The following is a 17,018-nucleotide window of genomic DNA, read 5'->3' as shown; positions in this document are numbered from 1 at the left end:
CTATCTAGAATACCACACACTACACCTACATCTATGGCTGAAGAAATAGAGACTCCTCTCTCTGATTTTTACAAAGCCATAAACGATGGCCCTAAGTTGTGCATCGTTCTTGCAGACCCAGTGGCGGATTTTCGAATTCCCCCGAATATATTTAATTTGTTACCCGTTTTCATGGTTTAGACCACGAAAAGCCTTATCAACATATGCGTATGATAGAACAAGTTCTTACAACATTCTATCATCCTACCGTAAGCTCGGAACAAATTAAACTGAGGGTGTTTCCTTTCACCCTAGCCGATAAAACGGCGTCTTGGTTAACTGCCCAAAAGCTTAACTTTGTGGACTCATGGGCTAAACTTGTTCAATTGTTCATGGAACAGTTTTACCCATCTTTGAAGACAGATGAGATGATTTATAAGATTCATTTTTTTCCACCAGAATCCTCATGAATCCTTTTCAGAGGCCTGGAACAGGTACACTGATCTTCTCATCGAATGTCCACATCATAACCTTGCGAAAGACACGCTTGTACGTGCTTTTTTCAAGGGGCTTTCACATCATCATAAGGAGGTTCTTGATATAATGAATGGGGGTAGTTTCTTTAGTAAAGGAGTCTCAGAGGCTTATAAATTTTTCGATGATCAATCTAAGTGTAATAATAACTGGGGAGGGTAATGACATCCCCCGTTCTGCTAATTCTTCTTCCACAGCCAAGGCTGCTAGTATGTTTGAGGTTAAACCTGATCCCAAGCTTAAAACTCTAATCGAATCCCTCATAAAAAAGGTAGAAGCCATTTCTATCCAACAGAAGCCTACTCCTGTCATGAACATCAATTCTCTTCCTTGTAATTTCTCTTTCAGTGTTGAGCATACCGACTCCTATTGTCCTTTTGTCTATGAACAACTATCACAACTACCATCACAGCCGGATAATGTTTGCTCCATTAATAGCATTCCTAACGTACCTTGGAGACAAAACCCCAACTTCATTTGGAGGAATAATCAATCAGTTATACCTCCGGGGTTTAATAATCAAAATGTTAAGCCAACAAACAACTACAACCAAGCGCCACCACGACAAGTACAAGGACAAGGAAATAATAATAATAATAATAATAATAATAATAATAGAGGTATCATTCCAGTTAATAATAACTATCAAAACCCACCCATTAATAATCAACGTGAGTTAGTTCCTGTCACACCACCTGTAGCACTCCACCTTCACAACCAGATCGTTTCGATGTCTTTATGCAAAACCAACAACAGATTTTACAATCCATTCAACAGTCCATACAATAGTTAGCCCAAGATAAATCCCAGCCAAAAGGTGTGTTTCCAGGTCAAGCTATACCTAATCCTAAAATGCCAAACACAGCCTTTGAAGTAACCGGTAATACTAGTAATGAAACTTTAAACGTAGGTGAGTTAATTTTCATAACCACTCTCTGTTATGGCAGAGTGGTTGATAATGCCGTAACTATGCCCGTTGTTACACCACCAGTGGTCATTACTAATGAAAATTTACTAGATACCGAAATAGAAACTGAAGATCCTACCCCTGTAGAGGTACTAGTTAAACCACAACCAAAGAAGAAATTGGCAAAGGAGAAAACTCCTATTGACCCATATGCTAAATATATAGAGAAACCCCCGTTTCCCCAGAAACTAGCCATGTTAAAGAAGGATACAAATTTTGATGAGATTAGGGAAGTTGTTAAAAATCTAATGATAAACCTACATTTTTTTGAAGCTATTAAAAAATTACCACAACATGCTAAGTTTCTAAAAGAGTTGTGCACTACTAGGCGGAAAACAAATATTCCAAAAGACACCTTTTTAACTAAACAGTTCCCAACTCTATCTGAACATAATGAAATCGTTAAGTACAAGAACCCTGGTCGTCCTACTGTACAATGCACCTTAGGGGATACCCACACGAGAACTGCTTCTATTAGACCTGGGGGCGAGCGTTAACTTACTCCCTTATTATCTATATAAACAAATAGGTCTACAAGAGATGCAACCAACTAAAATGATGTTGCAGTTAGCTGACCATTCTATTAAGTATCCTAAGGGTGTTGTTGAAAACATGCTTGTTAAGGTTAAAGATTTTTACTATCCGGCCGACTTCATTATCCTCGACACAGAAGTCGCTAACGACTCTGTTCCTATCATCTTAGGGCGTCCCTTCTTGGCTACCACCAACATGCTCATAAACTGCCGCGATGGTTCAATGTCCATGTCATTTAGACACCTTTCTATTTAGGTAAATGTTTTTAAAATGATGCAACAGTTACCTAATATGACTATCGATGGAGAAGTTAGCATGATCGAAGCTTAGCTCAAGATTATTTCAACAACACGTTTCCAGAAAATCAGATGCACCAATTTCTTTCCTTCAAAAGTTCTGACTTTGACGATGACTCCAACGTAGAGGAAGTCAATGCCCTTTTCGAGTCTACTCCTATCTTAGATACTTCTGTAGATCCATCTTCCGAGTTTGAAGACCTCTTACCTAAACAAGTATTCACTACTCAAGGCGAAGACCCTCCCGAAGCCTTTCTAAACATTCCTCCCACCCCTTTGCTTAAACCTCTTCCTTCTGAGTTGAAGTATATTCAACTTGATCTGGATGGTAGTCATCCAGTGATCATATCTTCTCAGTTGTCTGCCGATGAAGAGGCACGTTTGATTAGGGTGATTAAGGAATATCGTTCTACGATTGGTTGGTCCCTAGCCGATATTAAAGGGATTGACCCTAGTGTATGCACACATCGCATACATTTGGAGGATAATACGAAGACTTCACGTGGACCTCAGCGTCGCTTGAACCCTGCCATGAAAGAGGTGGTTAGGGAAGAAGTCTTACGGTTACTTGATGCGGGTATCATATATCCCATCTCCGATAGCGAATAGGTAAGCCATATTCACGTAGTTCTGAAGAAATCGGGTGTTACCATTGTGCGTAATGCTAATGGAAAATATGTTTCCACATGAGTTCCTATGAAATGGAGGATATGTATTGACTATAGACGCTTAAATGCCATGACACGAAAGGATCATTTTCCTTTACCTTTTATAGATCAGATGCTCGAACGTCTAGCTGGTCGCCTGGTCTGGTCATGCTTATTACTATTTTTTAGAAGGCTATTCTAGCTATTTTCATATCATTATCGATCCTGACGACCAAGACAAGACTACCTTCACATGTCCTTTTAGAACATATGCCTATAAACGAATGCCTTTCGGCCTTTGTAATGCTCCTTGTACCTTCCAGCGGTGTATGCTTCATATCTTTAGTGACATGGTGGAGCGCTTCATGGAAGTTTTCATGGATGATTTTTTTATCTATGAAGACTCTTTCAGTGACTGCCTGTCTAACCTTTCCAAGGTGTTGACACGGTGTGAGGAGAAAAATCTAGTTTTAAATTGGGAAAAATGTCATTTTATGGTAAAAAAGGAATAGTGCTAAGTTATATTGTATCTAGTGACAGCATAGAAGTAGATAAGGCCAAATTAGATAAAATAGCGTCTCTACCTATACCACGGACAATCCGTGATATCAGAGCCTTTTTAGGCCATGCAGGTTTCTATAAACGTTTTATCAAAAATAGGCTAGGCCTTTAACTAATCTACTTTTAAAAGATTCCTTCTTTGATTTCAATTATGATTGCAAATAGGCTTTTGAAACATTAAAAGCCGCTTTAACAACTGTACCTATTATACAGCCTCCCGATTGGTCTAAACCTTTCGAACTTATGTGTGATGCTAGCGATTATGTTGTTAGTGCTGTGTTATGCCAGAAACTAGATGATAAATCCAATGTTATTTATTATGCTAGTAAGACTTTAAATGATGCTCAAAGAAATTATACTACTACAAAAAAGGAATTCTTAGTTGTGGTTTATGCTTTAGATAAGTTCTGTCCTTATTTGGTTAGTTCAAAGACCTTAGTATATACTGACCATGCAACTCTTAGGTACCTTCTTGTGAAGAAGGATGTTGAATAGAGATTGATCCGATGGATCCTTCTCTTGCAAGAGTTTACCTTAGAAATTAAGGATAAACGAGGGGTCAAAAATGTAATAGCTGATCACTTATATAGACTAACCAATGACAGTGATAGTGATTCTGAGTCCATACCTGATTCTTTTCCTGATGAGCATCTTTATTCTATATTTTCTGCACCTTGGTATACAGACATTGTGAATTTTTTAGCTTCTGATATTGTTCCTAAAGTTTGGTCAAAAAATGAACATAAGAAATTTTTGGCTAGAGTTAAGCTATACTACTAGATGAGCCCTACCTTTTTAAGTACTGTGCGGATCAGATTATTCGTCGTTGTATACCCCAGTGGGAGTATAATGAGGTTCTATCCTTATACCATGACAAAGAGTGTGGTGGGCATTTTAGTGGTATGAAAATGGCAGCTAAAGTTCTACAATGTGGTTTTTATTAGCCTACCCTTTTTAAAGATGCTCAAGTTCATTGCAAGATGATAAAAGGGAAAACGATAGTTTTACCTACGAATAGGTGATGAAACTTAAATGTAAGTAAAACTAAGACTATTTTCTGTTCTAAAGGATCAAAGTTATCTACACTCTCGATGTTATTGCAATAAGTGGGGTAGAGAATTTGTTCCATTCCTAGTTTTTTAGAATTCACGTTAACTAAGATAATCAGTCTATCAAGGTCAATGAGAGTAATGATGGAAATTATACTACGACGGTGAATCAAACAATCAAGATGATATGATTCAAACTATGGAAATACTAAATTGACAATATGAGGAGGAATTAGGGGGATTTGATTCCACCTTAATTCGACTTAATCAACTAGTGAGGAATTGTCGTAATCCGAATTTCAATGCTTTCGCATAGCAATTTGGTCTTTCTAATCCTTAATTGTTCATGATAATCTCTACCAACTAACAACTAGCATGTGAAGCAGTCAAACCCATTCTCATGGTTAACTAATTACTTTCTAGAATGGAATAGATTATTACAAACAATTCTACGCTAACAACAATCAAGTTTTATCAAGGCTTCCTCAAACCCCTCTAATGGAGGTTTTAGCCTTGAATCATTATACTATCATTCTTAAAACAAGAACACTCAAAACAAGTCATTATTAAATAAGTAATTAACTTTACTGATCTAATTTAACAATAGTCTAAGATTCAAACTAAATTAAAAACTAATTTAGAACTAAGATTGTAAATAACTAATTATCAAATTAAGACAAACTAATTATGAATTTGAGACAACTAAAGCTAAATAAGAATTGAATCATAAAACTAAGTTAAAATGGAAAACTAATTCTTTATTATAAACTAAATCTGCTTCTAAATAAAACTCATTTCTTTGTTCTAAAACTAATTAATTGAATGTAACAACTAATTCTATCAATTATAACCAAGTAAAAAATGACTTTAAAATTAATTTTCTGATCTATAACTAGGTAGCTTAAAAGCTAAGCTTTCACCTGTTGATATAGAAGAGACCAGATCCACAATTTCGTGCATGGGCTTGGAGCCATGTTTTGGGCCGGAAAATCGAGCCCAAAACCTCAGTACTTCAGTCCACAAAGGGCTTTTCAGCTAGAAATGATTTCAACAGTTCTTTTTGGCAACTTTTGCTTCTCTGATTTGGTTAAGACTTGGACCATTGGAAAGGTCATTCCGAGTTGGTCGTTTTGACATAAGGTAGGCCCAATTCCGAGGTCTGAGTCCAAAGATACGGCCTACGGAAGTTTTATTGACTTTTATGTGCTACTTCTGCCCGTGTTGACTTTGACTTTTCAACTTTGACCGGGCTTTAAAAAGGCTTTTTCTCCTTGAATCTTGGCCTTTAATCATAGAACTTCTTAGCAACCAACCTTTGCTCATTTATCTCGCAAAAGGGACGCATTTCTGCACATATTTGACTCCAATGCCTGAAATACATAAAAACACGATAACAGTACTAACTCTTACTTATTAATCAAATAATTGGTCAAAAAGCAATATTGTTAAGGGGTCAAAACTACAGTTTTGGGCTCTTATCAAACCACCCCTAAACAGTATTTTGCTTGTCCTCAAGCAAATATGAGAAATTAGAATAAGTGACCAAAAATGAAGTTCTAACTAATCTTGTTTTGCCGAGTGCGATTGCATTGACCATATGCAACAAGGCATTAAACCACTAGGAATTCCCTAGTGGACGAGTTATAGCCTCGTGAGAGATTTCCAGTAAAGGTACTCACAAACGTCATCTATACTACAACGACTAAGAAATAAAACTATTGTTTCTTTATTTATTCTCAATATCTATCCATCTCACTAGCAATGAATATAGAATAATCAAGTCGAAACCTAAGCTAATATATGCATAATAATCAATCATCTATGAATAAACATATATACAATGAGTAATGCTATGTAATGCACTAACAGGTCCGTTTCTGAAACTTTGGAATATCGTCCTTAAATAGGTCCTCACATAAAAGGCAAGACAAAAACACTCTGATTTTTCCGCTCAAGTTTTGCTACTCTAGTGTGCAGTGGGCACATTTTACCTTACAATCTCAATGACACACAAGGAAGCCAAAGTCGATCAAACACATCTGCCACTTACTATCACACTAACATATTCCTAATTGAGCTAGAGGTCTTTATTAGGTGTTGCGGGGATTAGGTGATGGTTTAAGAATGAAGGAAACGGATATTCAAAAAGGACAAGTCTGAGATAATAGAGTCTTCATATTATGTAACTAGAGAAAACCTTGTTCTTACCTTGCTTCTACACTTTGTTTCCATCCTTAGCCAATTTTTTTTTCTTTGGCTTTTGACTCCTTTGATTCTGTTTTTGGAGTTATAACTCTTTATTTTAATTTTTATTTTTTATTTATTTTTTTTCTATTGATGGAAACTTTCTTTTCTTATTTGAAGCAACTAACAATTTCTTGATTTCAAAGGTCTTTCTCTTTTCTATTCTTCATCTCTATTCTCAGACTCATTCAAAGAATGGGTAGGTTGATTTTTATTTTTATTTTGTTTTGTAAAAGGGTAAAGGATTTGCTGGTTATGAAAGGCTAAAGAAGGGCTCAAAGGGGCGACTAGCGGAAAATAATTTCATAAGGTTTGAATTTCTGGCTATATTTGTAGGAACCGTTATTTTCAGAACGAATATTTCTACAAACCGCGAGAACCACGCTCAGCGGAATTAATGGGTTCTCACGATTTTGGATTATAGAACATACCTTTTTAGATCGGCTAAAATGTAATCTCTGAGAATCAAAGCTTTATCAAATCCGAAATCAACCCCTTCATCTTCTAGTGTATTCCTTTAGAACAGATTGGACGTTGTGTGGGCAACGATCTACCAATCCCCTTCTTTCTCACAAAACTAGATCCAATTTTGGATCTATCTTTCCTTGCCTCTTTTTCTAATCCAATGAATAGTGAATTTCGGCCAGAGAGAGAGTATTCTATTTATAGGCTACAACAGGGACCATGAGGAGAAATTAAGGTTGGGCCTCCTGACTGGCTTGGGCTTCCCATGTTCGCCCAGAACACACGACCCAAGTCCGTCAACAAATAGCTTATTTAACTAAAGGCCATTGTTGCACTACCGCTCTAATCCCAAATTATGTGTCCGCGTTTATAGGCTCCATATTATATGCTCGTTGATCTCCTCGTGTTTAAGATATCGAATGTCCGTTGATTAAGTCAAGTTACTGACAACTACATTAATCAACTTCTTATGTCCTTGAGTAGTACCACTCAACCTCATTGTCATGTCGGAATAAATCCACCTGCAGGGTTTACATGACAATCTTTTTTAGCTCCTCAAGGGGACATCATCAACCCGACTTCTTGCGGGACATAGATTCCTTCCATAATCAATAGCACACCTTACATACAATGTCATTACCCAATCCATCGAGTTTGTTGATTCACAAATGAATCTCACTCATTGATAATTTAAAGCAATGTATAATGCATGTAAGTGCTTGTTATTATATCCGGATTAGGAGAACAAGCATCCATAATAACAGAGGCGTTTCTTCTCTTATATAGTCAGTATAAAGAGAAACAACCTCACTTGGTCCTGTTCAGTACACACAAAGTGTACTAGTGTAATCTTATAGTCAAGATAGACTAATACCGGATTATACTACAACCGCACTAATGGTTTGTCCAAATTCATCTAGGTTGTGAACAATTACTTATACTTTATCAGGTACTGATGATATGATCTTCTGTGTGTTCACACCATATCATCTACAACATAAAGTATTAGACACATGCATATAACTAATAATATATATAATATGCATAACATTTGCCCATATGATTCTCATTAAAAATATAAAGAATTAGAGTTAATACAAAAGTAATGCTTTTAGTATATAACCCTATCAATATCGATCCAAAGAGGGCATAAATTCTCGCTTAGGATATGGTTTACTGATCAAGCAAGTAGACGTGTGATTTCTCTATTCGGAATTTACTTCTCCTTTGTGTCATTTCTCGAATTATTTCACTCATATAAGGCCTTAGGCTATATTCTCACAGGATTTGTAGAATAAGTACTCTAGCCTAGGTTTCAGAAACTTACTGCCAATACAACATAGATACTCATGCAATATATTTATAGAAAGATGCAAAGATTATTACCTACATCTTAACCTAAGTTTCTAAAAATTATTCTAACGCAAAAGCTAACGTGAAACTTCTAGATTATTAAGAGCATAGAGAAAAAACAATACCAATATTCCTAAGTGTATGGCATAAATTTTTTTTTTTTTTTTTTTTTTTTTAATTTTTTTACTAGAAAACAAGTGCATATTGTACATATCTATATCCTAATAGATGCTTTAAATTATCCGTGTTTCTATGTCACCCCCAAACAAAAAGCATGCTTTGTCCTCAAAGTATTGAAATAAAAATGGTAGAAAAATACCATGGAAACGCGTGAAATTTTGGAACATCTGCAAATAAAGTTTAAAACATACTAATATAGATAAATAAAAATAGACGCAACTCTATATGAGTTCCACCCGTTATGGGGTTAACAAAAGTAAATTGTTAGGGACGTAAGCAGACACGAACAAAAATAAAAACTTACCTTATCTCCAGCATTTAAGAGTCATCCTCCTCCTCTTCATAGGAGTGAGGTTCTTTTGCATCCTGCCACGCTATGATAACTTGTCAAGCCCTTCGCCATGTATCATCAACCCATGCCAACCTGTCAAGTGTTACTCGGTCTGATGGGGTGTAAGGAGCAACCAAATGAGGTTGCACCTGCCATCCCGGCCAAGTCATAACTCGAAATGAACGAACAACGCAATTGGTGGGTTTCATGATTTCAACCCCAACCCAATCCATGAACTGGGTACATAATTCAAGTAAACAACCGCGCATGATGCGACATACCAAAACCGGCATAAGAAGATACTTATGCCTCATGCTATGGGCTCTTGCTAGACTAGCCACTAAAACTCTGGGAATGTCGTATAAGAAACATCCCTTGGTTAAAGCAAGGAAAACGTCACCAGCTATATTATTTGTAGAAGTAAACTGCCACTCCCCTAAAATATTTATCAGGATAAATAACATGGTGGTGCCTATGTTTAGAGATAGGCTACCAAAGGCTATGTTATATTGCCCTTGGTCCATTACACGAAACACCCATCCCCCATAATACTCGTGAAAATATGCATAGTTATAGAGGTATGCATTATTAGTCATATAACCCACATGTTTGGAGGATCAGGCAAAGGCACTCTCGAAACCAACGCTACCAAAGACTTACTGAATGCTATTGTCGTGTCATTAACTACGACGGAGAATTTTTGTTCTCCATCGGGTTAACAAAATAATATAACATTATCATAGAAATATGCAGTAAGCTGAGGTGAATACAAGTCGTCATGACTTACCAGTAGATGCCGCCATCCAAACTGCACGATCCTCCATAGGTCTCGCTTCCCAACAAGTCTTCGAAAGACTGCTCAGGTATAACTATAGGAGATGTCATCACAATAACTACTATCTAGAAGTGTTGCAAACAACCCTGAAAACTCATAAAAAATTAGAAAATTAAAGCGGTTGTGAATGTCAGGGCGCTGGGTGCGCTTCAGTCTTGGGCGAGGTCCAGAGAAGAGAGCGCGGGGTGTGCTCCGAATTTGCCATAGTAGGGTGCAGGGTGCGCTCTGGTCTTGCTCGAGTTCTAGAGAAGACAGCGTAGGGTGAGCTCATGAATGGTATGTGTAGGGCGCAGGGCGCGCTCCGTGTACTCTGAGAAGGATGAAGTGAAAAACAAAAGAATTTTTTTTGAGGTTCAAGGTGAGAGTGCAAGGTGAGAGGTGTAGGTTGTGAGTGTAGAGTGAATTAGGTATATATCGGGTTTTAGTTTCTAAAACGAATGTCAACAAGTTGCCAAAAAAATTTAAGGTAATTGCCGGAAACAAAATATTCTAAAACCAAAATGGAAACAAGTTAGGTGCATATTCCGAATATAAACCAATAGCTTTTTGGTTAAATTCAAAATAGTAACTTCCTAATTCTATTCTTTGAAATTCAATTCTACAACAATATCTAATCTTAGCCACACCAATATCGACAACATTCTTAAACACTCGTATTTCCACATTTTGCAAATTAACTTCTAAAATGGTGGATAAGATACAAGCAATGCTAAAAATAATAATACCACCACCAAAGAATTCGGGAAGGTGGGATTTACGTAAAAATCATCGCATGCTTAGACAAAAACTAAATTAAATTAAAATAGAAATTCAAATAACAATTAACTACAGAATTCAAATTTAACTACTAAATTTAACAACTCAATATCCAATCTACAAAAAACAATAAAAACAACATCAAAACAACAAATTTCCTAAACCACTAGCCACGAGATGAAGATGGGCGCAAGCCCAAATAATTTCGATAATACCCATTTTGTCCCTATGCGCACAAAATTAAAATTGAAATTCTCGACTCGTTACCGGTCCGATTTTTGCGAATGAGATATGAAAACGATCAAGAGAGATTTTCCAACCCAATGATCCATAAAACACTATATTCTAACCATGGTTGACATATAAAAAGGTGAAAAACACCTCAAAGTACGTGAATGACGTAAGTTATGCGAACAAGTAAATCTAAATTTATAGATAATGTCAACCCGAATCACAATATGATTTAACTAATAGGGTTATATAATAAAAACATTACTTTTGTATCAACTCTAATTCTTTATATTTTGAATGAGAATCATATGGGCAAATGTTATGCATATTATATATGTTATTAGTTATATGTATGCGTCTAATACTTTATGTTATAGATGATATGGTGTGTGGTGACACATAGAAGATCATATTATTAGTACCTTATAAAGTATAAGTAAACATTCACAACCTAGATGGATTTGACAAACCATTGGTACGATAGTAGTATAATCTGGTATTAGTCTATCTTGATTATAGGATTACACTAGTACACTTTGTGTGTATTGAAAAGGACCAAGTGAGGTTGCTTCTCTTTATACTAACTATATAAGAGAACAAACACCTCTGTTATTATGGATGTTTGTCCTCTTAATCTAGATATAATAATGGGCACTTACATGCATTGTACATTGCTTTAAATCATCAATGAGTGAGATTTATTTGTGAATCAACAAACTCAATGGATTGGATAATGATATTATATGTAAGGTGTGTTGTTGATTATAGAAGGAATCCGTGACCTGCAGGAAGTCGGGTTGATGATGTCCCCTTGAGGAGCTCATAAGGATTGTCATGTAAACCTTGCAGGTGGATTTAATCCTACATGACAATGAGATTGAGTGGTACTACTCAAGGACATAAGAAGTTGATTAATGTATATGTCAGTAACTAAACTTAATCAACGGACATTCGATATCTTAAACACGGAGAGATCAACGAGCATATAATATGGAGCCCATAAACGTAATACACGGTTTGGGATTAAGGCGGTAGGGCAACAATGGCCTTCTGTGGAATAAGTTATTTGTTGATGGACTTGGATAGTGTGTTCTAGGTGAACATGGGAAGCCCAAGCCCATCAAGAGGCCCAAACCTAATTTCTCCTCATGGTCCCTGTTGTAGCATATAAATAGAAACCTCTTTCTCTGGCCGTTTTACCTAGGTTTGCTCAAGAAAGTGGGATCCAAATTCGGTTCCAACTTTGTGAGTGAGAGAGGCCAAGAGAGAAAGAAGAGGCTAGAAGATCGTTGCCCACACAACATCCATTCTAAGGATAGGAATACAACAGAGGATCAAGAGGTTGCTGATTCGTAAAGCTTGGATTCTTAGAGTTATCACAGCTGATCTAAAGGTATGAATTTCTAAACCAAACCGTGAACTCCTTTATTCCGCTACGCATGGTGTTTTGCAGTTTGTAGTCATTCGATGCAACCATAACGGTTCCTATAATTGGTATCAGAGCATCTTGTTTGTATAAGAAATTTGATGGAAATGTATTGGTATTTCTTGTGCTTTATGTAGATGACTTCTTACTCATTGGATATAATGTGAAAGTGTTGTCAGGCATAAGGGTATGGTTATCAAAGCAATTTGATATGAAGGACTTGGGAGAAGTGGGTCACATCCTTAGGATCAAAATAATAAGAGATCGCAAGAAAAAGATGTTGTACTTATCTCAGGCTACCTATATTGATACTGTTTTGACTCGTTTTAACATGCAAAACTCTAAGAAAGGTTTCTTGCCTTTCAGGCATGGAGTTCCTCTATCAAAGGATATGTGTCCCAAGATACCAAAAGAGATAGAGGACATGAAAGCGGTTCCTTACGCTTCGGCTGTAGGAAGCTTAATGTATGCCATGCTATGCACGAGGCCAGACATCTGCTTTGTCATTGGCATGGCTAGCAGATATCAAAAGAACCTAGGATAAGGGCACTGGACTGCGATAAAACATATTCTGAAGTACCTGAAAAGGACTAAGGATTATATGTTAGTATACCATGTAGATAGTTTGGTTCCCTTAGGGTATACAGATTCTGATTTTTAGTCAGATAGGGACAAGAGTAAATCTACCTCAGGTTGTGTGTTTACCTTGGGAGGTGGAGCCATAGTATGGAGGAATGTCAAGCAGAAATGTGTGTCTGACTCCACCATGGAAGCTAAATATGTGGCAGCCACTGAGGCAGCCAAAGAGTCAGTTTGGCTCCGAAACTTCTTGTAAACAAGTAAACACATTGAGAGAAAGTACCACCTGATACAATCAATCATAAAAAGAGGAGATGTTAATGTTATACAAAGAGCTTAACGGCAAAGTCTTTTGACAGGCTTGTTGAGGGGATGTGAAATAGATGCTTGGCAGCATAGCTTTAAGTATAAGTGGGAGATTTGTTAGTAGTATACTAAAAAGCAATGCTTTGAGTATAAGTGGGAGATTGATAGGGTTATATACTAAAAGCATTACTTTTGTATTAACTCTAATTCTTTATATTTTGAATGAGAATCATATGGGCAAATGTTATGCATATTATATATGTTATTAGTTATATACATGCGTCTAATACTTTATGTTGTAGATGATATGGTGTGTGGTGATACACAGAAGATCATATCATCAGTACCTTATAAAGTATAAGTAAACGTTCACAACCTAGATGGATTTGGATAAACCATTGGTACGGTTGGAGTATAATCTGGTATTAGTATTAGTTTATCTTGACTATAGGATTATACTAGTACACTTTGTGTGTATTGAACAGGACCAAGTGAGGTTGTTTCTCTTTATACTGACTATATAAGAGAACAAACACCTCTATTATTATGGATGCTTGTCCTCTTAATCCGGATATAATAACAGGCACTTATGTGCATTGTACATTGTTTTAAATCATCAATGAGTGAGATTCATTTGTGAATCAACAAACTCGATGGATTGGATAATGACATTGTATGTAAGGTGTGTTGTTGATTATAGAAGAAATTCGTGACCCGCAGGAAGTCGGGTTGATGATGTCCCCTTGAGGAGCTCATAAGGATTGTCATGTAAACCTTACAAGTGGATTTAATCCGACATGACAATGAGGTTGAGTGGTACTACTCAAGGACATAAGAAGTTGATTAATATAGTTGTCAGTAACTTAACTTAATCAATGGGCATTCAATATCTTAAACACAGGGAGATCAATGAGCATATAATATGGAGCCCATAAACGTAATACAGGGTTTGGGGGGTGGTAGTGCAATAATGACGTTTAGTGGAATAAGTTATTTGTTGATGGACTTGGGCCGTGTGTTCTGGGCAAACATGGGAACCACAAGCTCGTCAGGAGGCCCAACCCTAATTTCTCCTCATGGTTCCTGTTGTAGCCTATAAATAGAAACCTCTTTCTTTGGTCGTTTTTACCAAGGTTTGCTCAAGAAAGTGAGATCCAAATTCGGTTCCAACTTTGTGAGTGAGAGAGGCCAAGAGAGAAAGAAAAGGCTAGAAGATCGTTGCCCACACAACATCCATTCTAAGGATAGGAATACAACAGAAGATCAAGAGGTTGCTGATTCGTCGAACTTGGATTCTCAGAGTTATCACAACTGATCTAAAGGTATGAATTTCTAAACCAAACCGTGAACACCTTTATTCCGCTGCACATGGTGTTTCGCGGTTCGTAGTCATTCGATGCAACCATAACGGTTCCTACATTAACGGCATAAGTAACAAAAATGGAAAGTTTAACAATCAAGGATGGAAATACCAACACCCCACCCCTAAACAAATTTTATAGAACAGAGTTTAGAAAATTTGTTTTAAACGTGGGTCTTTTACAGTCAGATTCTCGAGACTTCCTAAATTACTATTTTTATGGTTTTGATATTTTTATGAACACAATAAGCAGTAAAGACGTAAATCACTCTGTAGATAAACATGACTCAAAAACCGAGAAAACATACGAAAATAGATTGCGTGAATTACGTTAAACGTGGACTTAGGGTCTGGTACTTACAGCCACACACTCCAAAGGGAAGGCCCGGTTACTTGAATGGTGCACTTACTAAAATATAAGAGTGGAATGGAGTACACCAAAGAATAAAATGAGCCATTTATAGTCAGATACTTGAGACTTTAACAAATACTAGATATATATACATACCCTGTAGTTTGCCATATATCAACAACCAAAATAGTTGTGGATCTTGCCATACATAATTTTCAGATAAAACACATCCAAACATAATCAAGCACCATGATTTCCCATGATGTGGCGTAGCGGAATTAGAGTGAATGCAGATAGACCTAGAACCTAATCTAGCATGCAAAGTCTTCTTTTTCCTCCAATGAAAGGGTGGCCAAGTGAATGATTGTGAGAAAATTGATGGTTGTGGAAGATATGGTGGATATGAATGAATTTTAGAAATAAGAAATGGAGGAAATGAGAGAGTGGGTTTGTCACAATATTCATTGGTGGAGTGGGTTGGTATAATCACACAACTGAAAATGAAAGTATCTACTGGCTCTGTAAGTAGTAATAGGAGAATTTAAAAAATAATGAAGCACAGGAGAAACAAGCGGGTCAAGAGTAAACTCAAGGTTCCTTTGAAAAGGTGCAGGGCAGGGAACATTGATGGAAGGTGAATGAGTGACAGGATAATGTGCGGTGGGTGAATGGTGTTCAGCTAGAGCTCTTATGTTTATATCATCAGAAGTTTTTAGATATGCAAGACATTCTTTGATAGGTGGGTTAGAAAAATCACTGGGATAGTGGGTAAAAAAAAATTCTTCTGTCATGGCGTCAATGTTAGGACTTCTGAAGGTTAAAAATTGGTGCATCTGATTATCAAGAAACGTGTTGTAGAAATAATCTTGAGCTAAGCTCTCAATCATGCTAACCTCTCCATCCGAAGTCGTATCTAGTAACTATTTCGTCTCTTTGAAAACATTTACCTCAACAGAAAGATGGCCAAAAGACATGGACATCAAACCATCGCGGCAGTTTATGAGCGCGTTGGCAGTAGCCAAGAAGGGACGCCCTAAAATGATAGGAACAAAGTCGTTAGCGACTTCTGTGTCGAGGATAACGAAATCAGTCAGATAGTAGAAATCTTGAACCTTAACAAGCACATTTTCAACCACACCCTTAGGATTCTTAATAGATTGATCCGCTAATTGCAACGTCATTTTAGTAGGTTGCAGCTCCTGTAGACCTATTTGTTTATAGAAATAATAAGGGAGTAAGCTAACACTTGCTCCCAGGTCTAATAGCGCAGTCGTCGTGTGGGAATTTCCTAAGGTGCATTATACTTAACGATTCCATTATGTTCGTTTAAAGTTAGAAATTGTTCAGTTAAAAAGGTATCTTTAGGAATATTTGTCTTAGACCTAGTAGTGCACAACTCTTTAAGAAACTTAGCATGGTGAGGTAACTTTTTAATTGCTTCAAGAAAGGGTAGGTTTATCGTCAAATTTTTGAAAACCTCCCTAATCTCATCAAAATTTGTATCCTTGGTTAACATGGCTAATCTCTGGGGAAATGGTGGTTTCTCTCTATATTTAGCGTATGGATCAACAGGATGTCTAACCTTGGCTTTTTGTTTCTTAGGTTGTGGTTTAACTGGTACTCCTACAGGGGTAGGATCTTCAATTTCTATTTCAGTATCTAGTAAAATATCAGGTGTAGGGACTACTGGTGGGGTAACTACAGGCATAGTTACGGCATTATCAACCACTTTGCCAGAATGAAAAGTGGTGATGGCCTTTAGCTCACCTACGTTTCCATTTTCATTACTAATATTACCGTTTACCTCAAAGGCTATGTTTGTTGTTTTAGGATTAGGTATCGCTTGACCTGGAAATACACCTTTGGGTTGTACTTTCTCTTGGGCTAACTGCTGTAAGGAAAGTTGGATGGACTGTAAAATTTATTGTTGGGTTTGCATAAAGGCGTCAAAACGATCCGGTTGTGGAGGAGTGTTTGTTACAGGTTGTGTGACAGGAACTATGTCACGTTGATTATTAATAGGTGGGTTGTGA

Source organism: Coptis chinensis, chromosome 1, assembly GCF_015680905.1.
Source record: "Coptis chinensis isolate HL-2020 chromosome 1, ASM1568090v1, whole genome shotgun sequence".
In the NCBI taxonomy this organism is placed as follows: Eukaryota; Viridiplantae; Streptophyta; class Magnoliopsida; order Ranunculales; family Ranunculaceae; genus Coptis; species Coptis chinensis.
Note: the sequence above shows the minus strand (reverse complement) of the source record.